Source organism: Pseudonaja textilis, chromosome 1 (assembly GCF_049901715.1).
Source record: "Pseudonaja textilis isolate UNSWEBS1 chromosome 1, rPseTex1.2, whole genome shotgun sequence".
Classification (NCBI taxonomy): domain Eukaryota; kingdom Metazoa; phylum Chordata; class Lepidosauria; order Squamata; family Elapidae; genus Pseudonaja; species Pseudonaja textilis.
This window is the reverse complement of record NC_141990.1, coordinates 238491969-238518801: the sequence shown is the minus strand read 5'-3', so window position 1 is coordinate 238518801 and position 26833 is coordinate 238491969. Positions and strand designations below refer to the sequence as shown.

Genomic DNA, 26833 nt, shown 5'->3' with positions numbered 1-26833 from the left:
AGCATCCATTGGTATTCATCTGGCTATTGTCCTGTCAGTGTGTGAGAGAGTTGAGGGCTGCCTGGAAACTGAAACAGAGCTTTTAGTGACAGGGAACCAAGATGACATTCAGCAAGGCTTCATGGCTAGCTAGAAAGATTGACATTCAAACATGAGTTTACATACCCTTTCTGAGTTTTGGTCTAAAACTGTTTTTTGGTGAAGGTTAATTCTGTGCTTGGTGACATTTAATCCTGTTTTTATTGATGGGATAATTTTCCCTATTCAGCTTCAAGAACCAACAGATACTGTTGTGATTTAATTATTTGTATTGTGTTTGAATTTTTTCCTGCCTCATGGATTCTTTTTCTATCTGAAGAGGGGGGTCTTCCTTCACTGCTTTAGTACTATCTGGCACTGTCCTTTTGGGGTATACTTCCAAGAGGCAGGATGCAAGTTTGGCAATGATTTTTTTTTTATTTCCTTTCTGGCGGGCATGTAACCTTTCCTTAAATCTGGTTGATTTCCTTAGGATATCTTGTGAGGTAAGTGAGACGAGCTGGTATCTTCAAGTGATGCAAACGGATCTAAGGTTTGCTCTTCCTGGGGGACCTCTCTGCTAAAGGGTTTCACTTTATGAGCAAGAGATGGCTGCTTGATAGTTATCACTGCAGTTTAACTATTTTCATTCCTCAAGATGCTCTGGCACCCTACTTGATTTGTAACTCTGGCTTCCAGGTAGTTTTAATCTAATGATTGGTATTTAGGGCAGCAAAGAAGCTTTTTGTATTTTTGTACAGGTAATCCTTGACTTACAACAGTTAATTTAGTGACCAAAGTTACAATGGCATTGAAAAAAGTGACTTATGACCATTTTTCACACTTATGACTGTTGCAGCATCCCCACTGTCATGAGAGGCCAGGTGAGGAGAAGTGCCCCTTGACATGAGTGATGTCGAGTTGGCCGTGCCCACCCAGTCACATGACCACCAAGCCACACTCACCAAGTAAGCTATGCCTACAGAACTGGTTGTTAAAAAAACTGAATCCCACCCCTTAAAGCATATTGTAACCATTCCAAAATCATTTCTGATGACTAAGAACAGAACTATATTATTTGTAAATTGGACTGTTCATAAAATCAAATTTGTTACAAAGTTGTAATTAAATCATAAATTAGGAAGTATAGACCTTTTCCATAAAACAGGGATCCCCAAACCCTGGGCCATGTCCTGGGCCATGACCGTGGCTGTTCAGAACCGGGCCATGCAAGTGGAGCTGTGTGTGCAAGCGCACCCTGCCCCCACCCCCAGCCAATCCTCCAAGCTGGGAAAGTTGGAGACCACTGCCATAAAATATAACATTTGTAACAATTTAATTCTCAGATATGTTATGAACTAATTCAAAGTTTAATATAAAATACACACCTTGAGAACTACATGTGATCCTAGGTAAATAAGTCTCCCTGCTATAGTTTTATAGGTCTGTTGGGAGAAATAATGGATTTCAATAAAAAAAAATCCTTGTCCTAAATATTTTATTTATCAGTCAATCATTTTTCTTTCTCTTCTTTTTTCACTTGTTTGGAAGAAAAATAGAAGGCCTTACAGACCTGGAGAGATATGAGCCAATGCAAGATAGTGGATGTTTTTCAACTTCCCAGTCTAGCCACACTTATTCTCATAATAATCTGTATAACAAACATAAAGTGCATCCAGCAACAACAACAAAAAAGATCCAGCAAGTTGGATTCTTAGTTTATTTTTGAAAATGAACAGTATCTGAAATGTGTTCCCTGTTTTGTTTTATTTTGTTTCTGATGAATCTTTTTGGCTCTCATACTCCCACTCACCTTCCATCAGAAAAATATAGTACACTCAAGTAGAGTAGTGAATGGAACTCTCAGATTATTATTTTGGAGGCATGATGGATTTTCACTGTTTTTAATGGGCTCACACAAAGAGGCTTTGTAAGGCATTTTGCAATTCACACAAATAGACCAGTAAAGAGTCAATGTTTGTTTTTTGTAATTAACTGCAGACACATGTCAATTTTTCTACAGACTTTTACAAGTTGACCATTAAGAGATGCACTAACCAGATTTTGAAAACAAACAACGCATTCAAGTTTTCATTTTTACAATGAAGTTTCTTTAAATAGGGGAACATAAAACAAAAGGATACCTCATATTTATTTCCATTACTTAGGGCAGGTGATTAATTTAGAAAATAATTGGTGTAGGGCTGCTGCAGGACCATCTGAAATTCACATGTATATTAATTAGCAACGCTGTAGCCCATGGTGAATGTGCCTTGAAAAACACACAGTAAGAAAGAAACATTACCAGGGAATTAAGCTGTGACATATAAGATACACAGACTGAGAATGGAAAATAAACTAAAGTTGTTTCTGTTCTGGTTTCTTAGTCATTATCTTATTAACTTTTGGGTTATAATGATCCTAATTTTGAAAGAACTCATTAAACCGTACAAGTACTTTAAACTTTAAATCAGTGTTCAATGACATCAACATGCCCAAGAATTACAAGTCATCCCAGATGCCATCCCAAGAACTCCAATTTTAAATATTTTTAATTCACTTTTTAAAAATTGTTTAATATTTTAAATGGGCAAGATCTTTCAAGTTCTTGAGAATTAGATTTCTGAGTAATCGTATGATACTTCAAAGTCTTGCAGAATTGCTGCTACTTGATTTTTATTAGTTCAGGAGTGTGTTGCATCTCCTACAATTCTGGATGGGTATATATTGGAACCACAAAATGCAATATTAATACTCAAAGAACATAAGGCATTGCCATCTAGGACAATCTGAAAGATCAGCAGTAGTGGAACATGCTCTGCTTTGTATTGGACACAAGGTCCAATTTGAAGACACACACATGTGGGTACTGGCAGCCACATCAAAGTATCCTGTGCAATTATAAAGAAAGATCATCAAGATCTATCAACATTCCAGTAATTTCAACAGAAAGGAGCCATGCCAAGATTAAAACAGCCTCCCCAGAAAGAACATCTAGCAGTATCCTAGCCTCGAAATAATCCAATTAGGAACCAACTCAGGTGGAATTTTCCAATGTAAACCAATAAAAAATCCACCTATACAAGGAACCAATCAGCAGCCTGGCTTACAGACAGGCTAAACAGGAACCAATACTGTTGAGTTTCTTCAAAAAGCACCAACCAAGGAAGAAATGGCAAACTGAGAACACAGCCAACAACCAAAGGAGAATGAAGAGCCAGAAAGTAGACTGGCTCTTTGTGATTCCTCTCCAGATAAGGGGGAATTTGAGAATGTCCACAAGGGTTCTAGAGGTTGCTCCTCAGGAGAAGATCACAAGACACCATGTTTTGAGCACTAGGAGAAGAGGGAATAGCAGTCTTGCTCAAACCACAGTGAGTGCTTTAGAACGGATACTGGGTTCGCATACTTCCTATTCTAATCACTTTCAGAAATTGCTTGTTAATTGCTTTTCAATTATTAGGAACCTTCGAAGCAACAAGCTTTTTAGCACTGGATCAGTTTCTTTTCATGCTTAGTGGGAGGGAAAATCAAGTTTAGGGACTTTAAACAATTATGTTTTGGGATATTGATTAAAGAAGTGTGATTAGAACATTGATGTTGGGAAGTTACAAATGAACTGTGGATCCAGATGGATTTGTAATAATATTTTGAAATTAATTATAAGAATCCTTTCCATGGGAAAATGTTATTTTGAATATTTTAAAAAATATGATAGTGTAGACACTATAGATTATAGATGGAACAAGTAATTACAATCAAAAATGGAGTGAAATACTTTAACATTGGACATATTAAAGGATATTGTGATCAATGGGTGCAGAAATTAATTTGAAGAGTATCTGCCATTATAGATAAACTTTGTTTAAAAGATCATGGGATAATAATAGGTTTTTCTGAACAAAATTGACAGTGATCTGAAAGTGGACTTAAAAAGCACAGACTACAAGATAGATAAGATAGATAGATAGTCAGATAGATAGACAGACATACAGGCAGTGGTTATTATTATCTTAATAATTAAAAGGAATATATTAATAACAAACCAAAAGTGATCTGCATAACTTTTCTATATTGGATTTACAAAAGAGACATATTTAAGTTTTGAAGAATTTTGTGAAAAGAGACACAGAAAAAAATGAAAATAAATCAATAGTTAAAATAAAAGAAAGGAATATAAAGTTGGTTTATTTGATCAAGTTAAAATAGATATGTTGTTGTCTCTGGTAGCCTTTAATAGGATTTTTTTCTCATCGGGACTGAAGGATGAAGATTTCAGATATTTCTTTATAGTTAAAGACATGAGATATAAGAAGAGATGTTTTATTGTATTTTAAGAGAAGTGATAAGTTACTAAAATTGTTTGTACTTGTGATGAGAGGGAATAAATATATTTCTATTTTTTCTTTTTATTCTTTATTTTGTATTAGTTTTAATATTTTAATTGTAATGTTTAATAAAAGTTACTATAAAATGTTACTATAAAAGTTACTATAAAAAGACAAGGTATCAATCAGGAACCAACTTTCTTGGACTTTTGACATGGACCAATGGTGGGATTCAAATTGTTTTACCACCAGTTTGGTGGGCGTGGCTTGGTGAGCCTGCTTTGCCTAATGCACATGAATGCAGCTTTCCCCATACCAGCTGAGGCCTGCAGCGCCAATCAGCTGAGAGGATAAAGAAGAGAAAAGCACAGGGGTGGGTGGGAGGGCAGATCCTGCACTTTTCTCTTCTTTCTCCTCTCAGCTTATTGTCGGAGGCTTTTTTCCTCTTCTCAGCTGATCATCGGTGGCTTTTTTTTTACTACCGGTTTGGCTGAACCGGGCCGAACCAATAGCATACCACCACTGGGACCAATCAGAGATCAGGTTCTAATGCAAAATTCCAATTAGGCTAATTCAGTTGCTTATGAGATAACAAGAGATATACTTCAAAGCAACTCATTTGTCTCTGAAGATGCCAACTACAGTTGCTGGCAATACTAGAACAAAGGCAATATTCAGAACAAAATAAAAATAGACCATGGCCTTTCAGCCTCATAGCACATCGCTGCTTCAATATGCAATGCAAACAATTAACAGTTACTGGAAAATTATCAGACTTATTTGTTAAATTTGCTAAATTTCATACTAAACTTCAGTTTTGGCAAAATGTCTGCCTCTGTAATAAGCTCCTGACTATTTGTACAGAAACTATGTATAAAAAATAACATATTTAAACAAAACCTCCATCAAACTGACCTATGTATTTGGGTTCTGTTAGCTTTTCAAAGCTAAGTAGAGTTTTTCCATTATGTCCCTGGATAACTTCAAAATCAATCTGAGATTGAATTGATTTTTGATATCCCAATTTGTCTCTGAATGGAATCTTGTAGTGTGTGAATACTTCTGATTCTAATGGTATGTTTAACATATGATCGGCAAGATGACACCACTTAATTTATAGAAAGGAGGCAATGGCCACAATGACCACTTTTGAAAAGCTTTGTCAAGAAAACTGCAGGGACTTCTCCAGGCAATCTCCAAGAATCAGAGATGAATGGGAGAAAAGATCTCATTGTTCACTGTACTGCCATTTATGTGTTATAATTTACAATGTTTTGCAGTTATTGAAACTTTTTTTCAAATTTTCATGGTGAAATTCATGATGCTTTTTCTTTCTCATCTACTGTTCTCATTCTACTATACCATTCTCTCCTTTGTATTAAACTCTACATAAAATCTAATGTAAACAGTAAAGGCAAATATGCTTGGGAGAGCTGACAAATGTTTAAAAAACACCAAAAGACATGTTACTTCTATCTACAGATCTTCCTCCATTTTTAGTTTTATTTATTTGCTAGGCAGGATCCTTCCTTTTGTGCACTTATAAAAAAATAGATTGCCACACCTCCAATGCCATATTTTAATAGGCTACACAAAGTGCATGAAGCTATAAACAATAGCAACTGAATAACAAAGGTCAAACATTTATACTTGATCTTTTGTCACGGATTGTGCAAAGGAAGAAGTTGTTCCATAAAAAAAAGGTTATTATCTGATAACCTAATACAAAGATATCTTTAAAAATCATACATAAACCGTAGGACTATAACCAAAAGCAAATAACCTGATCTTGTGGCACAGGCCTTAGATTCTTGGTATATCCCCAAGATCTCAGAGTCTAAATGGCTACAATCAAGATGAAGAACTAACTTGGCACATATATAACTCAGGCAGAAGGCTATAAAGGAGACATTCATGACCCTGAAATACAGTTTAAATGGACCTTGAGTTTGGGGGATCTGTTTGTGCCCAGGTGTTTGCCTGGCTTGTGGTGTGGAGATTTTTTTGTTTGTGAGTACAGGCTTCCAAATAATTGACAGTCTGGTGGAATCATCTCTTCTACTCATGCTTTCAGGTCTTTTTTCAATCTCTATGGCTTCTCTGATAATTCTGTAGCTGGGGTTTTCTATAGTGGCTAGGGTTTTGGTGCCATTGAAGTTGATGCTATGACCTGTGGCTTTGATGTGTTGGATTAGTGAGGAAGTATGTTCCAGCTTTTTTACTGCATATTATAATGCAGTAATTATAATGCATATTATTATAATATAAAATTTATATTTAACATGAAAATTATATTAAATATATTAGCTTTTTTTAAAAAAATCGTATTAGTGGTCGTAAAAGTATGAGTTTGGTGGTCCCTGAGATCCAAAAGGTTGGCAACCCCTGGTCTAGGAAACTGTACTTCATTTATGCCTAAAAAAATTAGGTTTGGAACAAGAAACTGAATTGACCAGCTTATTCAGGACAAAGCAATGTAAAGATTTTGAAACTGTAAGGAACGCTTCCTGCAGGCTTTCTGTGTCTTCTCAAGAGAGTCACAAAAGAACAGAGCAGTACCAAACACCTGAAATAATACATTATATAAGATTCCCATGGATGTAACAAAGGCCAGTGAATAAATGAAGCAATAAAAATATAAAAGAGAAAGGCAATTATAACCTGAAATAATAGTAACTGCAAAAGAAAGTACTGTGAAGAAGATTATTAATCAATTCAAATGGCAATAAAAGACATTTTAAATCACGTATTCATTAGTTTAAACATTCCCATATCAATACTAAAAATGATAACACTTGCTGGTTATTTAATAACCAATACCACCAGCAAATATGTAAATATTTTACTACAATGCAATCATCTTACTGAAATCAAGAGGTTTATTTCAGGTTAATTAGCTTATGAATAGTGTCTCTGCATTAATTTAATAGATTGCCTCAGCAACTAAATTAACAATATTTAACAAAATATCTACAGATGAACAAATAATCCATGTTTTGTTTTGCAGTAACTAGCTAGCTTCACCCAATATTCCCAAAATGAGGTTTGTCTGTAATTTTTTGCAACCAAAACTAAAGTGATATATAGCTCAATAATCTGCATATAACCATTATAAATTCAAAACATAGTCACCGAACCAGTAGTAACACTGGTTGAATCCTACCCCTGGGATTATATCCTTGTTTCAGACTTTGTGACATTCTCATGCCATTTGAATGATGATGTCAGGCCCCATGTAATCATTCTGAGATTTTCACAGCTTATTACAAATGCAGCTTTTGTTAAGTCACCAAATAAATGCTGTCATGGGGATGCAACCAAACACAAACCAGTAATATACAGAACATTCCTGTCTGCATGCAACTATGGACCTGTCACTCAGTGCCTGAGAAAGTGCAATGTCATATGCCAGTTTGGGCTTTGGCTTATTAATAATGCATTTGAATGGCATGAGCTGTTAGCTGTAGGTGACAACCAATAGTGTTCTGTTGTCTTCCCTGCAAATCTGCAAGAAACTCAGATGTTTTTTATACCAAGAACACCATCACAGGGCCCAACAACCCAAGATTAGAGGTATCTTCACATATTCATCCTCTAATACAATATATTATATGGTATAATCTGCCAGTAGTGCCCCTTTGGATTCTGCATTGGACAAACAGCCCAGAATTGTGTTAAAGAATTAATGGACATAAATCTGATTCAAAACAAGGACAAAATACTATCAGAGCACTTTAATCTCAAGGTTAGTGTTTTGCAACAAAGGAACTGTGCCAGCATTATAGAATGAGAGACTGCTGAGCTTAAATGCATCAGAAGGTTTCACATTATCTCAGAAAATATTGATAAACACAATGACTAATAAAGTAAACTACATTTCATGGTACCTTATGCTTCTTAATAAAAATGGCTAGTCTGAGAAGGCACTGAACAGATGCTCCACATTTCATATGAAATCCGGAATAATTCTCAAAAATAAAAACAGTGTAAATGCTTGCCTTTGTAGAACTACAGCTTTCTATGTTTACACTTAAAAGAGGTTTTTTTAATGCAAAAAGGTGAGGAAAAGATGTTCTGCAGTGCTTTGATTGTCCAAGATACTACACTGAGTATCTAGTGTATATACAAAAAACAATCCATCAAAACATTCTTTGTCCTAGTATAACCAATCCCTAGTAAAACAATAGAAATAGGAGGTAGGGAAATTCAATGAAAGGAGAAAAATCATTACTTGCCAAAGTAATAGAAACTTGTTCTGGGCAGACGATTATTTTTCTTTTAAACTCCTTTTTTCTCTTCCATTTATTCTAATGAAAGGGTATGAATTACGATACCTCTAGAGTGGATTTAAGTAAGTACTTTTTTAGGATACATCATAGAGAAAGAAGCACTGGAACCTAAGCCGCAACTGTCATACCCACCTACTCACCCAACATGACATGTTTCAACTTTGATGGTACCACAATTGAAAGAACGCTATAACTTGTCTGGAGAAGAAAAACACGGGAATGGAAAAGTTATTTCCAGAACAAATTAGGGAATTTTCCAGAATACACACAAAGTCCAGAAAATAACAGTCTAAACTGTTTCCATGCTTCAGAGATCACTTTTGGCCATAGAATAGATGAATAACATTTTGTCAACTTTTTAAATAATATGTTTTTTTTTTGTTCTTTCACAATCATAGAGTTCCTACATATTTTCTTTATGTATCAGCAATAGTCCACACACATAGATGTATGTACACACATACACACACACACACACTCACACCTGTAATCCCACTGAGCAATTTTGAAAAATGGGTCATCAATTCTATCTTTATCAGTGAGCCTTCTCACTCTGACTATGGGCAGCAGGAAAAATTAATCCATTCTCTGCTGTGAAATGGACAAAACTAAATCCAAAATATAACTACACAGTTTTATTGTGCAGCTATATTTAAATTATTTAAACTATATTGAATTTGAAATTATATTATATTCAATTCTTTATTTTTAACTATTCATTGATTATGGGCCATCAAGTTGGAGTTGATTCTTAGTGACCACTTCAATAGTTTTTTTTTTCCAATAACAATGTTTGTTATATGAGTTTAAATTATTTTCACTGTATTATTTAAACTAGATTTCAAATATTTAAATGTGGAAGTAAGATGTGTTAATCCATATCAAAAAAAGAGTCAGAAAAAGACACAAGATAATCCAAGATTCACTCAATAGGAAGATGCCATGGCTTTCCAGTTATGTCAGCACCAATGGACTAGAAAAAAGAGAATCTTTATGGTTAAGAATATTAATAGGTGACTTATAAGTTTGAACAGGGAAGTTCCCAGCTTTAATTTTTTCACTCCTAACCATTACAGGTTTATTGTACAATTCATATACTATTTTAAATATATTTTACTACTTAAGGAGCAATCTATGAGTAATTAAATGCATTAAACATTAAATCTTTCATGGTAGGTTGATTTTACTCTCTGGAACAATTAGAAAAGCTCTTCATCTAAAAAAATGTAGATGATATACTAAGAAAATGCAGTATTTAGTCTATAAATATAACATGTATGCATAGGAAAAACAACCCCTTGCCTATCTCAAGACAGATACATAATAGATAAAGATGTGTGGTTCTATAAGATGATTTAAGATCAGTGTGATAATTCACATTATGCATCTTCTTTTATTTATTTCTTTTCTCCCATTTTTCTAACACATGCTCACATATAACACTTCTTCCTCAATTTTTCTCCACAACTCAATGGGATAGTTTAGGCTGAAAAGAATTGTTTGGCCCAAAGTTATTCAGTGAGTTGCCATGGCTGTGAATTGACTTGAACCTGGCTCTCAAAGATCCACACTCAAGATACCATCAGCTTAAACACACCAACACCATTCAAATCTAAAGTTAGGTTCTAAAATTAATGCCAATGTTCTTTCAGATCACCAGCTTGCTTCCTTGTCTCAAAAATAATGTTATAGATCAGGGGTGTTAAACTCAATTTTATTGAGGGCCACATCAGGGTTGTGTTTGACCTTGCGGGGCTGGAGAGGGTGTAGCCAGGGTGGGCATGACCAGATCAACAAATCACTCATGTCATGGGCAACTGTGGTGGCCCGAGCATTCTGCCAGCAAAAATGGGCTCCTGAGCTCTCTTTTCAGCTGTGATGGCCTCCTGCAAAAACAGAGCTCTGAAGGGCCACATACAGCCTTCCCGAGCTCCATTTTTGCTAGCAGAGGCACCACAAGCCCATCCTTTGCTGTTTCCAGGGTGGTCCCACAGGCCAGACCTAAGTACCCCACAGGCCAGATCCGTGCCCCGGGCCTTTAGTTTGACACCCTGTTATAGATCGCTAAAATAAAATTGCCATTATATGAGTTGAAAAACAAACACAGAAAATTTTACTCTTACACATTTTATAGGCTCTTAAACTACCTGACGTAGTTTAGCACAGGTGTGTGATTTTGTCCCTAGACTTCAATTAGTTTAGGTGCATCCCTGTGTTTGGATGTCTCCCATAAAGTTCAGAGAGAGAGAAAAGCAGGTTTCAGAAGCATATCTAGAGTATTCTCAATTCACAGGGCCAATCTGATGGAATGGAATGGAATGGAATGGAATAGAATAGAATAGAATAGAATAGAATAGAATAGAATAGAATAGAATAGAATAGAATAGAATAGAATAGAATAGAATACTTTATTGGCCAAGTGTGATTGGACACACAAGGAATTTGTCTTGGTGTAAATACTCTCAGTATACATAAGGAAAAGATACATTTGTTAAGAATCAAGAATCATAACATACAACACTTAATGATAGTCATAGGGTACAATCAACAATCAAATCATACTAGGAAACAGTCAATATAAATCGTAAGGATACAAGCCACAAAGTTACAGTCTTACAATCACAAGGGGGAGGGGATGGGTGATAAGGAGTGATGATGAGTTGAAAGGACTCTTGTGTAAAATGAGAAACAGAGATGATTTGTATACATACAAATAAATTTGTACCTCTACAATGGATGCTAGCATTAGCTTACTGCACCATTTTTTCCCACCAATTACTACTTTCAAGTAATGAGATTATTTATTCCAAGTGGTATAATATTATAATTCATATTCTCATAACTGTTCAAACTAAAGAGTGTTAACATAGTGCAAACTACAAATTATAAGCTATAAGAAGCTAATATTCTGGCCCACTAGCCAAATCAAAGTAGAATAATATTGTGTTGCCCAGTCATTTTGTGCCACCCAGAGTCACTTGGTTGAGTTGGGTGACCATATAAATTGAATAAATAAATAAATATTTTTTGTAATTATCCTTAAAATGATTTATAGTCAGGCAGCTACACTATATTGTAGAATATATCAGGTATCTGCCTTTTGTTTTCCAATTACTATTTCCAACACTGAACACTGGAAAGAAAACCAAAAAGGAAACTGCTATACTTTTTACTGAGTATTTAGTCCTTTACAATACTCGGAATTACTAATCAGGCTCAACAGGCAGTTGTCACAGGACCATTAATAGTTACCTCAGCCTGCAGCAACTGTAATGTGATGATAGCCTTAAAAGGAAGATAAGAGAATTGGCAGTACAGTATAAAACCTTTCTGCAAATAATAACATGGAAACAGATTTTCATTACAGCAATGTGTCATTTCATTGCACCCACTTTAAAATCTCAGTTCAGAGAGCTGGAATTGCACATGGTCTTAAGTATGATTCTGACATGTGGAATTTGAGGAGTGTTATTTAACATAAGAGCAGGAATGTTATGTAAGTTGAAAAACAGAATGCAATGTGTCATAGCAAGAATAATTTGTTCTTCAAAGTAAGTGCCTTCCTGAGGAAATTTTTCCAACTGAAGTAATGGTTTTATCACAATAGCACTAATTTGCTTGGCACTGAGAATTGCCAGGATTCTACAGAGATACATCTAAAGTACTACTGATTTTCTTTTGGCTTCTATCATTTTCAGGGGCTATTGAAACAGACTCCAAATCACATTTAGGAACTGATTTTCACAGTTTACATGTAACAATAGGCAGAGATTTGTGAAAGCCAAAGTTTTCCAACTTTATCGTTATCTCTTTATCAATACAACTTTATTTTTAATGTAAAAACAATTGCCAAACACTGCACAGGGACCAATGGCAACTCTATATAGGATACAGACTTATATAATAATATGGATCATGCCATCATATGGACAAAGCTGCTCAGAATTATATTAAAGTGACTAAAAGACATTTGATGAAGAAGCCACTGCCATTGCCAGAATAGCTGCTACTGTGGGAAGCGCAAGATTCTCCCTGCTTTTGAATATAACTTAGCTGAGCAAGGTAATTGCATATTGCCAGCAGCCTTAATCTATCTAAACTCCCCTTCTCTGCCAGAATAAGTTGCTCTTTGTTGGATGCTTTAAAATAATGTATGAACCGCTGATCACACTGCAGAGTTCTCTTCTTAGCACCATGTGAGAAGTCAAGTTAACACTAAACCTATGCTCATATATACTCTAGTTCCTGGACAACTGAACACATGCACACACACACACACACACACACACACACACACACTTATATGCATGTACTGTATGTATGTCCTTTAATTTACAATATTTTATCTTCAGTTAGTCTCAGGAAATAGTCTTTAGGTTGATGTTACTTGAAAGAAAAACTGCACAAACTACCATCCGATGTAATGGTACCTGAACACTGGCAGCATTCTTAAATGGGTTATTGTTTGAAAGTGTTAGAGATGATGTTCCAAAAACATAGTCTGCTTACTATTCCAGGGAGCTGTTAATATGTGAACGCATTAGTTCAGCCTATTCACATGCTAGGGTGAGTTGTTCAACAAAAATGTTGTAGTTACTATACTCCTAAAAATAAACAACCATTCCAAACAGCCACCTAATTCATTCTAGGTAGAAAACCTCTTTTAAAAAGCAATGTATTCATTCCACACATGCATGCCTCTTTGTGTATTATTTGGAGGGAGGTTAGACAGGATTGGTCATCACATGCAACAGGAGAGACATTCCAGTGGTTTAAGTTCTGCTGGAATCTTATTTTGGCTTTTATAAGAGGTCTTCATCATAGCTATTTGCAGGCTAGCCCAAAGAAAAGCCAGTCAGGCAAACTATTTATTTAGCCTCCATCAGTGTTGTTTTGAAAGAAATAAGAATTTATCAAAATGTGTTTTTTTTTTCCCTTTTCCTTATACAGTGTTCCTCCAATCACAACACTCATACCAAAATGTGAATGAAGTTAAGGAGCACAAATCTTTGAGTCATCGGAATTATCCACAATTAGAAAACTTTTTACTATTGTTTCCCAAGCTGGGGTATAAGGAAAAGCAGACTAATGAGAAAGTTAAAGAAGGTGTATTAATCTCCGGTCCTAAAAAAAAAAGAGAGAGAAGAGAGGAAGAGAAAATGTGTGATTCCTGACTTGCTATTACTGTACACGAGGCTGCTTTATATGAAGTCAGTTATTGCTACTTTGATTAATAAAAATAATTAAAATATGGTTGCAATTAAATATATACACTTCATAATCAATTCTATTAATATCTGAACTGAAAAACTGACTTAATTTCTACAGCTGCCAGTCAAATTCCTCTGCTTTACAGAGCTGCTGATAGATGCTAAGGATGGACTTCTCCATTCCCAATGCTGCAAGTTCTACAGCCCTAATTAGGACTAGGCCTCAATCTTAAGTTTCTTATTTACTCTTTTTTATCAACTCTTAAAAAGTTTGTGTGTGTGTGTGTGTGTTTCATTTCTATAAATGATTAAAATCACACTCTAATCACACTCTTTATTGTTAATAGGTCTTCCTTGGAAGAAACCTTCTGCATATGGCAGAAATATTTTAAATCTCCACTAACATGAATTTGCTGCTACTGTGTTTATGATTTGAAGTTGAATTTATTTTCAAAAGATGACATTTTTTAAGTTTCATTTTCCTAAGAGATGAAGACAGTGACTGGTCCATAACCATCTACTTATAAATTTATAATGCTTGTTAAATAGATTCCTCATGCTAATAAAGCAGTCTAGATTTAATAGAATTTTATTATGCCATACGTATGAGAAAAATAAGTTAACAATTAAAAATTCTCAGAAATGTGGTTCTAAGGAGGGCAACAAGCTGGGGAATGCCAGACTGGTCAAATCCTCTTGTAATTGGAAGGATAAAGTATATTTAATATTTGCTTTAAACATCCCTTAAAATATTTTAGTTTGAAATATTTGGTATAATGCAAATATATTAAAGTCTGCATTCAGTGAGGTGTGCCGTGTTAGATTTCCAAGTCATTATGGATCTTCTTCCCAAACTTTGTTATGAAATACAAGCTGGCAAAATTAATATGTGACTGTTAAAGTACATTCTACCCAGACCTGAGCTGAAGAAAGAAAAAGGTATTTCTTCACAGGTGTCCAGAGACAGGATTCTTTTGTGTGTATGTGGTTGCAGATTACAGTGCACCAGCTTGTGTGATGCCATTGCTGAAACTATGTCATGCAGCAGCTACTGCATATGATTCTCATTTGGTAGAATTCATTGTGTGATGAAGACATGATTTGCTTCATGTCATGCAATACACTGTGCTAAAATTAAATAATTGTTTTATGGCCTTAGTATGGAGCGATATCAATCACATCACTGGTTTGTGGCCAGTGTAGCATGGGAGCTATGATGGCAAAAAATAATAATAATCAGAAGTCATTTGGTAGTGTCTTTTCCAAATTTTATTTAAAGGCATGCACTTTCTTGAGCTGCAGCTCAAGAATTTTGATAGTCAGAAAAGGTGTCTTCAGGCTACTTCTGAAGTGTAGAGCTAGTATTAGTCATTTAAGAATGGCCCCATTGACAGAAAAGATTATTTAGTCATAATTTATTCTGAAAATAAACCAAATTTGACTACCCTTTAAGCATGACTAAGTCTTGATCCATTATGACCATACACACAAATTCCCTGGTAAGAGGTTTTGGGGTTTTTTTTGTTTTTTTTGGGGGGGGGGGGGGTTGCAAACAGAATATATTTTTCCATTTACCTCTAGACACTTGTTTTATTCAGTCTCCCTGTGGGCTAGATGATAATCAGACCATAATTTTTAAAAAAGTTTCATTTTGTTTCAAATATGTTTTAATTGTCATACCAGTGTTTCTTGAAAACAATATGATTTGGAAAAAAAAAAGATTTGAGATTGATTCAAATCAGTTTAGATTACCTATCTTTCTTAGCTATTTACATTAAAAATATAATATAATACCAGTTAGTAAGTTGGAAATGAACTCGGAATTCATTTTTATAGCAATCAAAATCGATATTTTTAATTTTAAAAACTACTAATGGTAACCTTCTAAAGCAGACTGTTCATACTGACAAGAATTCTTTCTCATATTTATCTGAACTCCTTTCTTGTACTCTGACCCCACTGTGCCCTCCATTCATACATATACACAAATTCATTGTTGCAGAAATAAATCACTAAACATTGGAACAAGAGATGTAGTCAGAGATGCTGATATAAGCAGATAGAAACGAGAAAACAACCCTAGCATCACAGTCATAGAAATGCAAATATGCATGTGTTCTTTTCATTATTATTATTATTATTTGTACCTTTTTCTACCTGTCCCAAAGGTGCTTTTTCAAAAGGCAACTGGACTCTTGTTTTTCCTTGAAAAGGTTTTGCTTCTCATCCAAGAAGCTTCTTCAGTTCTGACCAGCAATACTTTGGCCGCAATACTTTGAGTTTAGCACAGAAGCAAAATGTTAAATCCTAGGGTTCGGATAAAATTGATATTCAATGTTAACCTATGCTAGGACATTCTGAAACAGCTGAGGTTAAAAGGCATTGAACTAGTCTCTGTTTTACATCCTAGGAATATAGGAATACTTTCTCCTGATTTATTTTTGAAGTTTCTTCTTTTTATTCAGATTAGCTGAATTGCTTTTCTTGTTTACACAATTCATGTACAGGTAGTCCTTGGTTTACAACCAGTCACTTAGTAATGGTTCAAAGTTACGACAGACATTCCCCACCCCCACAAAAAGAAACTATTTATGACCAGGTTTCAAAATTGCACAAAAATTGGATGGATTAAAACCCTTAAAACCAACCATAGTGACACTGCAGTGCCAGCCCCCCCTGTCTATTTTCTGCCCCTCTTGCCTCTCAGGATCCCCACAGGCCTTGGGACTGCTTTTCCCAGCCCACCAGGTCCTACACACTCCTCCCGACCCCTTGTCATCAATCTTTCAATTACCTTTTGTATACAGAGGTGGGTATTCAGCAGGTTCTGACCAGTTCTGGAGAACCAGTAGCGGAAATTTTGAGTAGTTCGGAGAACCGGCAAATAACACCTCTGGTTGGCCCCACCCCCATCTATTCTCTGCCTCCTGAGACCCAACTGATCTTTTGTTGCCCTGCACAGGAGAATGGAGCTGGAAAGCAGGTTAGTGGGGTGGGGAGGGAATGGGATTTTGCAGTAACCATCCCCCAGGAGTGGGGAGGGAATGGAGATTTTTACAGTATCCTTCCCCTGCCATGCTCACCAAGCCACGCCCATAGAACCAGTAATTTAAAAAATTTGAATCCCACCACTGCTTTTGTAGCTCTCCAGAACTCTGGATCTCTGAAGCTCACATTGGGAAAGCCTGATCTCCTTCCCCAACACAAGCTCTGTAGCTCCAGAGATCTACAAAAGGTACAGAGTAATCAGAGGTGAGGGAGGGGAAAGAGTGTAGGTCCTGTTGGGTGAGAAGCAGGCCCAAGCACAGCAGGAACTTGGTGGAATGGAGAAGCAGGCTCAACACCTATGGGAACCCTGAGGGAGAGGAAGCAAGCATGAAGTAGCTCAGGGGGTGGGGAAGCTTTGGGAGCCTGGGCTTGCACTAAGTCTCCCAGGCCCTCCCTCACCTAAGGCACCCTGCGCTCCATTTAACTATACAGGGGTAGGTTCATTAACTGAAGTAGTAATGGATATCCATTCTGGTCATAAGTTGAGGCTCCAAGATGGTCATAAGTTGAGGATTACCTATACTCTCTCTTCTGTGTCAGATATCTTGTTCAAAGCTCTGGGTGTTAGGGCGATTGTTGGAATCCTTACACTGATATTCCCCAGATATCCTGTCAGAATGTTAAATTCCTCTGATACTTCATCTTACAGTAACTCGTATTTTTCCAATGTTTTGGACAAGGTTTCTTTCTCCAAGGCACCAAATTGCAAAGTCAATGCCATCACTTTTATGGCCTCTGCACACTTTAACTTGCAATAAATGACTGTGATAAGTTCATTAGTGGGAGGATAAGAGACAGCAGCTTCAGTTTATGTGCCCCCAGGTGTTTAGTGAGGCAACTATCTAATCAGACTCTGCATTCAAAAACACTGGGAACTAGGGAAAGTCAAGAAAAGGGAACTCCAAAGCCTAATTTCTGACTATAAAGTCCCTTCCTTACCTATGGCTGGAGTTAACAGATAACAGATAATCAGAGTTGGAAGGGACCTTGTAGGTCATCTAGTCCAACCCCCCACCCAAGCAGGAGACCCTATACCATTTCTGACAAATGGCAGTCCAATCTCTTCTTGAAAGTCTCAAGTGATGGCGCTCCCACAACTTCCGAGGGCAAGCTGTTCCATTGGTTGATTGTTCTCACTGTCAGAAAGTTTCTCCTTGTTTCCAGGTTAAATCTCTCCTTGTTCAGTTTCTATCCATTATTCCTTGTCTGGCCTACAGGCGCTTTAGAAAATAGCTTGACCCCTTCCTCTCTGTGGCAGCCCCTCAAATATTGGAAGACCGCTATCATGTCTCCCTTGGTCCTTCTCTTTACTAGACTAGCCAAGCCCAGTTCCTGTAACCGTTCTTTGTATATTTTAGTCTCCAGTCCCCTAATCATCCTGATTGATCTTCTTAAAACATACTAAACCCAACCAAAATATCAGGTACAAATCAGCCCAGTACCTTTCTACTCACCAATGAAATGCACAATTATTTTTTGTAGTTTTCTCCACTTCATCAAGCCCTGATTTCATTTCACTGTTAAACACAATTAACTTTAGGGCAAATAGATAGCTGCACTGTAAATTCTCTGGAGAAAATTGCTAGTAGGTTGAATGATCTATGACCTATTTGTAAGGTTCTTAAAGTGATATTCCATCTTTAATCAATAAGTGCAACTGCCCTTACATGTGCATTTCTCCCTATTTTTATAACTATTATAGAATTCTATGAGGAAAGTTAGACTGAGGGAGAGTAATTGTCTAAAGGAGAATGATGCCCCTGAGTCAACAAGGGAATTCTGGGAGTTGAAGTCCACAAGTCATAAAGGGGTCATCATTCCCCATCTCTGGTCTAAAATCACATAGTGAGTTTCCACGGTGAGTACATAACAATCTGAATCTGGTCCTGTTCTAACACCACATTGAATTAATTTGAGTAGACACACTGCTATCCAGCCCTAGCCACATATATATTTCTGTATTTTTACAGTGCATTAGGCAATACTAGAGAAAAATGTTAGGACTTTGAAAAGAATCAAGAAAATCCCCTTTCCCCCACAAACACTACATTAGTTGATCACTATTTTGGTTTCATTCACTTGCTAAAAGCACTGGAAAAAAATTAATCACATTTAACCTACATATTTTACTTTATATTTTGAGTTCTATATTGTTCAGATACTTGCCTTTTAAAAAACAACCTTCAATCTGTTCATTCAAGCTTTTGGTTTCATTTGGAAGAGGAAACTGCCCTTTCACTTTTCCATCCTGTATATGTCTACTCAACTTCTTTACGCTCTCTTTTTGTTCTAAACCACAAACCATCCAACACTTCCAAGTACAGTAGGGTCAGTAAGAGCTATTTTGTGATGCCTGCACTTCTATCATTGATCACATTCGCAAAATCTGTGCTGGCTATGTCTCATAAAACTGCATAATTTTACAAAATGATAAATAACGATAAATAACAGTGGTGCCTCTAATAATAGTGTGGCAACAGATTTTTAGCTTTAAAAGCTTTTTGAAGCAACTGAGGTTTAAAACTGTAGATCTGAGATGCCATGTTAGCAGGGGCATCCTTCCATCTCCATCATCATAAAGTAAGGTTTGCTTCTGGGCTCGTGTCTCATAACACAACTAGCTAACTACTCTGCATCCCAGGAAACAGAGTGTTTTGTTCACATTTTTTTCTATGGTTATAATATCTGTTAGCATATATCAATTTGTTGCCAATTAAAAAAATATGATTAAAGATACATTTATTTTCATCAGAAGACCTAATATGTGATATTCCAAATGCATCAGTAGTGCAGCAATGCATTTTGACATACTTTATTGGAAATATACTTTGGGAAGACTGCAAAATGGTCAGAAACAAATAAATTTCAAATGAAACATTTGGGTCTATAATCACACTTTAAACCTATTCTCCCACAAATCAAACTACAATGATATTCAAATGCTAAGTATGTACAATGTGGTTATTTTCCACCACTTTCCCAATTTTATCTTTTGGTGTATAAAAGTAAATGCTTAATATTAAGCATGATCCTCATATAGTCATATTTGCATACAATAATTCTCATGCTGAAATCATGTTCCACTGGAATGAACAGGATCGACTGAAATGGGCCTTGTACTCAGGCTGTTCTCTGAGGACTGTTTGCTTAAAAGATAAATTAATTTGTTTGTGTCTAATGACTGACTGGAAGAGCACAGAAAATGCAGAACTGATAACTGGGAAGATGAGGCATCTGACAATCATTCCATGAAGAAGTCCTTCTTTAGAAAATCTGGCTAATAATTATTCCTTTCCAATAACAAAAAGCTTTGGATTACTGAGCATTTTCCAAAAAACACGCCACAGCCTGTCTCCCCTTTCTTGTTCCCTTTTTTTCTCCTAATGCTTAAGCTGTGAAACTCATTTTACTGAAAATTAAGTGCTTTAAAAGACATTACGACAGAGCTACATTCTCCATTGTTTTTACAATCAAGCAGAAACCCTTACATTCAGAATCATTTTGTTTACTTACTTTTCATTTCTACCTTGATTTTCAATGTCACAGAAATAATATCATTTCTGAAGTTGTACTATAAAGGATTATTCTGTTTAACACCTTATTAAAGATGTTTTTCCCTCATCTCCTTGTGCATAACCACAAAGCAATTCTAGGCTTTAAAAGGTATTTTACAATCCAGTAACATAAAGCAAAGTTATTGCCAAAGTAGCTTTCAAACATATTCTATTTACTTATGAGGGAAAGTGATTCAGAATGTACTATCAGCTTTTTAAAAATCAACTAAAATTAGATACTTACTAAGGAAAATGTTTAATCACCCTACAAAGATATCGTTGCTTACCTGATTCTGCCATTCCACACCAACAGGCTGAGCAATATTATCAGCTCTTTGGGTACTAATTCTTGCTTACTGGATGGATATTTTTCTCTTGCTGGATTAATAATCAACTTTCTAGATCAGTTCATTTGCAATTCTCCCTTTACTCCCTTTGTTAACCCTTTACTTCACCTTTCTTTGCAATCCAGACATTTTCATTCACAATTTTAGAAGTAACCAAATAATAAAAGCAGAAATAAACTGCATTACTGCAGGATTTATTTGAAAATGTTAAAACTTGAGACCCAAAACAAAGCTATAAATAGTGCAGAAAGTACTTACACTTTAAACCAACATTCCAAGTTTCCTGTTCTTGGAATCTAGTTACACGAGTAACCAGCACTGTTCAACACCTTCTGTCCAGTTCTTCATAAATTCATTGATTCTGGGCCCAGAAGTCAATACAGCAACACTTGCCAGTACTTTCAAATGTAGCACAAATGTGACTGACTATTCCTATGACTAGTTAGCTGCAAAATTTTCAGTTATCAGTTTATGCAAGGCTGTCCATCTGTCTTGGCAGAGAGAGAAAATGTTAAAGCAGCCAGGGGCAAGGAAAAGATAAGAAACATCCAGAATCACTTTTTTTTTACAGTTCAAATAAGGCCAAGTTGATGGAAATGGGAAAACATAGCTATTGTTAAGGTTTGTCTGCTGCCTAGGCTGTTAAGCATCTATAGCAATTCTCAAAAAGGTAGCTCAACTCAGAATTACAATTGCAATGTACATATATTGAACCACTTAAAACACATAGTATGCACACATTCATACTCTATTCCTCATCTGAAGTAACAATACTTGTCAGAGTCTGCCTCATTTTTATCTTCTATACAGTACTAAAACGCTTATTGTATCTATCGGTTTGCTTCCCCAGGATGTACCAAAGGGTACATTATACCACAACCATTTTTGAATCAGTTGCTAATACCATCTACTTAAAAATGCATTAAAAATCTGACACCCCTTACTCCCCTAGAATCGACATTTCCGACCAGTTTTATTCACACTGCAGCATCCCTCTGGTCATGTGATCATGATCTCCTATGATCCCTGCCTACTTCTCACAAGCGAAATCAAGGGGGAACCTGGCAGGAAGTCAGAAGTCGTTCCTATTCCATATATATATATATTTCCATCCTAAAACTTAATGTTCATTCTGATCACATCAAATTGCACTACATTTCTCTCAAAGGATGACCCAATGGGTCACAGGGTTGTCCAGTCATAATTAGCAGAGGAGGAAGATTAGATCCTAGACTATGGAGCAAGAAAGGGGAACAAGCTAGATCCTTGGGTGAGGAGATCAGCAAGGAAAGATGAAAGCAAAGTCTTGGGTTGGGTTTGGCAGTAGGAAAAGAGGTGAGAAAGTGGACAAGCAGCAAAGAAGATAGGACTGAGAAGGAGCAAAATGGCCAGGCACAAGCAGGAACATACTGAAGGGGGGAAACAAAGAGTGGGGACCCCAAGAAGAAGTGGAAAATAAAGAGAAGAACAGAGAGGTAGGACGAGGAAGCAGCGAGCCAGGTAGGTAAAGGAACAAGCAGTGGAAAGGTGTGCAGACCTGAAACAAAAAAGAAACCCAATGGGCTGGCCGAGGGGACAGGGCAGGCAGATCAACCTCTGTGAAAACTCAGCAGAAATCCTAGATATTTGGCTCTTTTTAGATTTCCAGAAGGTTGAGGGTTTCAGAGGCTAAACACTGGATTTGTTTGGGAAATACTGGATGAATTTGCCCTGGTTGAAAGGAAATGAATTAGGATGTTCTGGCCAACTAAGGTGCGAAGTTAGAGAAAAGGAGTAATGGAAAGTTCAGCCTTGCTTCTCCTTTTTTTTTAAAAAAAGCAATGAGTTTGTTTTAGGGAGCCCTGGGCAAAATCCAGAAGATTGCAGCCTTTTCACTTTAACAAAAATAATTTCCCTGCAAAAAGCATGCTGGAGCTGTTTTATTAAACAGCCCTGAAGTGCCTTTATGTTCCCCACAGACAAAGAGAAAAAATCTCTTCAGGATCAAACCTCACACAAAGAGCTCCTCTTCACACAAAACAAGTAGCAAATGTATACTTTTCCATGGGAGTAAGGGGCTTTGTAATAGCAGGTTTTAAACTTATTTGCTGTATTGTTTCCATCAGAGGTGCTGCAGACAAAATGTTGTAAAAGTCGGGAAGCAAATCTCCTTCATATTGTAGTGAATATTATTCATTGCGGATTTGAAGGCAAACCTTTCTAAAAAGCCAATATTGTGAGAAAGCACAGCTGCTAAATTTATTGTTAAGTATCGCATCACTGATACTCTGGGGGATTTTTCTTCATGGGAAAAAAGCTTAAATAACATTTTCTAGCACTTTGGACAGCTTTCTATAGAAGTGATGGCCTACAGAGGCGGTAGGGTACAAAATCGCATAGGAACTGTGGCTTGGTAAACAAGCTTCATCTTTTGTTTTGTTTTTGGCAGACTATGGACACAAATAAATGCAACTTTATTTAATAAGAATAAACTATAGCTATCTTTTGTGCTCCAAAATGTACATTATCTCTCTTTCCTGTTTCACCTGACTAATCTGGAGGTATTTGTTCCATCACCTGACTTAGTAGTTGGCTAGAAATAATAAGACAAAACAATCTGCAATTGTTACATGAGACAACAGGCTTTCATGTCCTTGAGCTCACCATGACCTTCCACCCTGCCTATCCCCAAAGGTCTTTCCTAAGAACTAAAACTACACTCAGACTGAATTCCAGATTGTCAAATAAAGAGCCCTGGCCTTTCAAAACAAACCAATTTTTACACCAAGGTGGGGAGAAACACAAGTCCATTGTTCCCTCACAGATGGAAGTTAGAGTTACTAAGGCAACAGCTCTAATCCTCCTTTTAACCACCTTTTTCACATCACTGGCCTATCAAGTATGCTACCTTTTAACTCATAAGCTCAGAAGCTGGTAGTCTAACTGCTGCTCTAATTAGCTACGATTTTCACAGTACAGACAACATGATGAGCTAATCGAAATTTGCAAAATAATGACGTACCTCCAGCAAATATTCCTCCTCCTGAGGCCCAGTCTTAGAATAACAATAATGAGACCATTATTAGAGGAGGGCATTAAAATGCTGCACTGCTGCTAAACAGAGAACTTAATTGTTCTGGTCTTGTCCATTGAATCAACAACCTATTGTTGCGAACTTGAAAAATAAAGGACTAGAGAATGGGTGCCATAATGATTGGTCTGCTCTGCCATACCAGCACTCTGCAGAATTGTTTTTCCTTTTGAGACTCTTGATGGACTAGTAGTTTTGTTTAAAAGTAATATAAAAGGCAATTGTTTTGGATAAAAAGTCCTATTTATTGAAATCCTTAGAAGCGGTTGCCAGGATTGTTCATGACCCCCTGAGATTCTTTTTTAAAAACCACAGACACAGGAGTACTACTATTTGAAGAAGACTGTTGCTACTGCTTACATTACACCAGATATCATTGCTCGTCTAGCTACTGTAATGAAAGAGGACACTTCGTTAGCCTTTCTAGTCCCTTAATAAAGAGTATATTTCTATTGGACACATTCAGTTAATTAGGAAATTGGGGAATTACAAAACATGATTTATTCAAGATACGATCTTGAATATGCATATAATTACTTAAAATTCAGCATTCTTTTTAATAAACAATGCACACATTCAACCATTTCTGGTACAATATTTAATCATCAAAAGTAATGCAAAATACAACTCAACTTTTTTTTTTCAGTTTCAATATGTGATGTCCCACTTCAAAAAAAGGCAAATATTTCCTCCAGACATAACAGGGGAAAAAAAAGCAGGGGACTATAAAGAAGGAATAAAAGGAATATTCTCCTTTTCCATTAGGAAAATATACTACTGCTGTTGTACCAGACAACATTTCTGCTAGCTCCCTCAGTCTAGCTGAGGTCTCATATGCCTTATCTTCCAACATGCCAGCAGGTGCCAAATCCTCATAAAAAATGCTTTTTAACAGTATGCTGCAGCAAGAATATACAAGTGAAACTTATTCATAACCTCTTGATGTTGTCTACTGGATGGATGACAGATGGACAAACAGGCAGAGTATGTGTGTGTTTGTGTGTGTGTGTCTGAGTACTGAGTATAAATAAATGTATAAGTTAAAAAAAAACATTAGGAAAATTGGAAATGGTGTAGAATTGGAAATGTATTGGAAATATTAGGAACATTAGGAAATGGTGTAGGGTCTCCCGCTTGGGCGAGGGGTTGGACTAGATGACCTACAAGCTCCCTTCCAACTGTGATTATCTGTTACCTGTTATCTGCTCTATATACTGAATTCAAATCATTTGAAATCAATCTGAGAGCTTTGAGATAATGTCTAATTAAGCAATTCCCTGGAAGTTGATGGTCTCTAAGTGGATAAATGTTTATAAGCAGAAAGTGCCCACCATTTATTACAAATAGGCCTTCGTGGTCTTTCTTTCTGTATTTATAGGTCTTGGTTCTTTCCATTCCAGTAACTAACTAGTTACAAAAGCATTTGACTGAACTCCAACCCAGCTTTTGCTCCCTCCCAAAAGAGGAGGAACAAAGCTGCTCACAAGTAAGCAATGGAGGGAAATGATTATAACAACGGATTTTGCAACCAAAGGGAATTCGTTAGTAGTATCCTACAACAACTGCCAATTGTTGTCAGCACCCAAATTGCTTTGAGAGCTTGAGAAAATTTAAAGGAGGTAGTTACCATGCAGTGATATACATATACATATACATATACATATACATATACATATATATATATATATATATATATATATATATATATATATATATACTAACAATATAGTAATAAGCATCATTTTATTAACCTATAGCCATGCTTATACAAATTTGAATGAGAAATCAAGTGTGTGTGTGTGCGTGTGTGTGTGTGTGTGTATACATACATACATACATATATACATACATACATACATACACAAGCAGACACACACACAATATATATATATATATATACACAAGTATATAGACAAATATTTGAAGGGTTGGAAGTCCAAAGTCAAAACAAATAGGAATAATCAGATTTCAGCTGCATTGTGGAACTACCTTGAAACAAACACCTGATATTTTCATAAGTTTACTTTTGACTGCTATACTTTTTTCTCTTTTTTAGAAAAGCATTGTTTTTATACCTTAAAGGATTGTTGTTTTAATAAGAGAAATACTTATTTTCATTGTATACAACCTCTTGGTCATAGAATCATATTTCCTTTAAAGTCAAGTACCTTTTTGTAATCTGAAAAACAAAATATATTACCGTGTTTCTCATATAATAAGGCCGGGTCTTTTTTTTTTTTTTTTTTTTTGAGCCCCGAAAAAATGGGTAGGTCGTCTTTTCGGGGGTGACTTAATTCCCCCCCTTGCATCTTCGGGCGGGCGGGTGGCGACAGCTTGGATATTGACCTCGGCGTTGGGACTCTTCCTATCAGGGACAACACAGGCAGCACCATATCTGGTTGTGCAACAAAAGTACTTCCTAATGGCAAGCCCCCCCACCATTCCCCCCCATTTCATATGTTTTAATATAGGCCTTAATTTGGGGGGGAGGGGCTTAATTTCATTTCATGCCTCTAAAACATGCTGGGACTTCCTATTGGGGGAGGCCGTATTGTTGGAGAAACAGGGTAATGTATTAGACTGTAAACAAGAAATCTTGATTTATACAATTCTTGTTTTGTTTCATATATTCATTATATTAGGCTAAATTAATTAAACTCAGCATTGTATATTTTTTCTTTTCATTAAGTATTTTGGTCTGAGTGTAGCAACAAACGCAAAGAAGGATATTAGAACATGTTAATTATTAATATTTTACAAGATTAATTAACATTATTCTTCACTCATTTTTAAAAAATCCCATTTCAAGATTTTCACGAAAATTTCAAATTCAACATCAGATTAATGTATAATATATACTTAAGTACATAAAGCTATCACTTTTATTATGCAAAACAGATTTTAAAAATGGACATTGCAGGAGAAAACAAAGATTTTACATTACTTAGGAAAGCTAAAAATAGGAAGAA

General features: G+C 36.1%; 1 protein-coding gene across 12 annotated transcripts in view; it reads right to left on the bottom strand.

Moving 5' to 3' along the window:
* Positions 1–26833, bottom strand: part of SOX6 (SRY-box transcription factor 6) — a 465066-nt gene that overhangs the window by 299814 nt on the left and 138419 nt on the right. For 4 of the 12 annotated variants that reach the window (XM_087921039.1, XM_087921040.1, XM_026706493.2 and 1 more), the window contains exon 1: positions 20735–20815. The exons of 5 other annotated variants lie outside the window; for them this stretch is intronic. The gene's annotated coding sequence lies outside the window, so the exon portion shown is untranslated. Of the gene's footprint in view, positions 1–20734; positions 20816–26833 lie in introns of those variants that run through there. 3 more of the 12 variants (XM_087921041.1, XM_087921046.1, XM_087921049.1) reach the window with 2 other exon arrangements.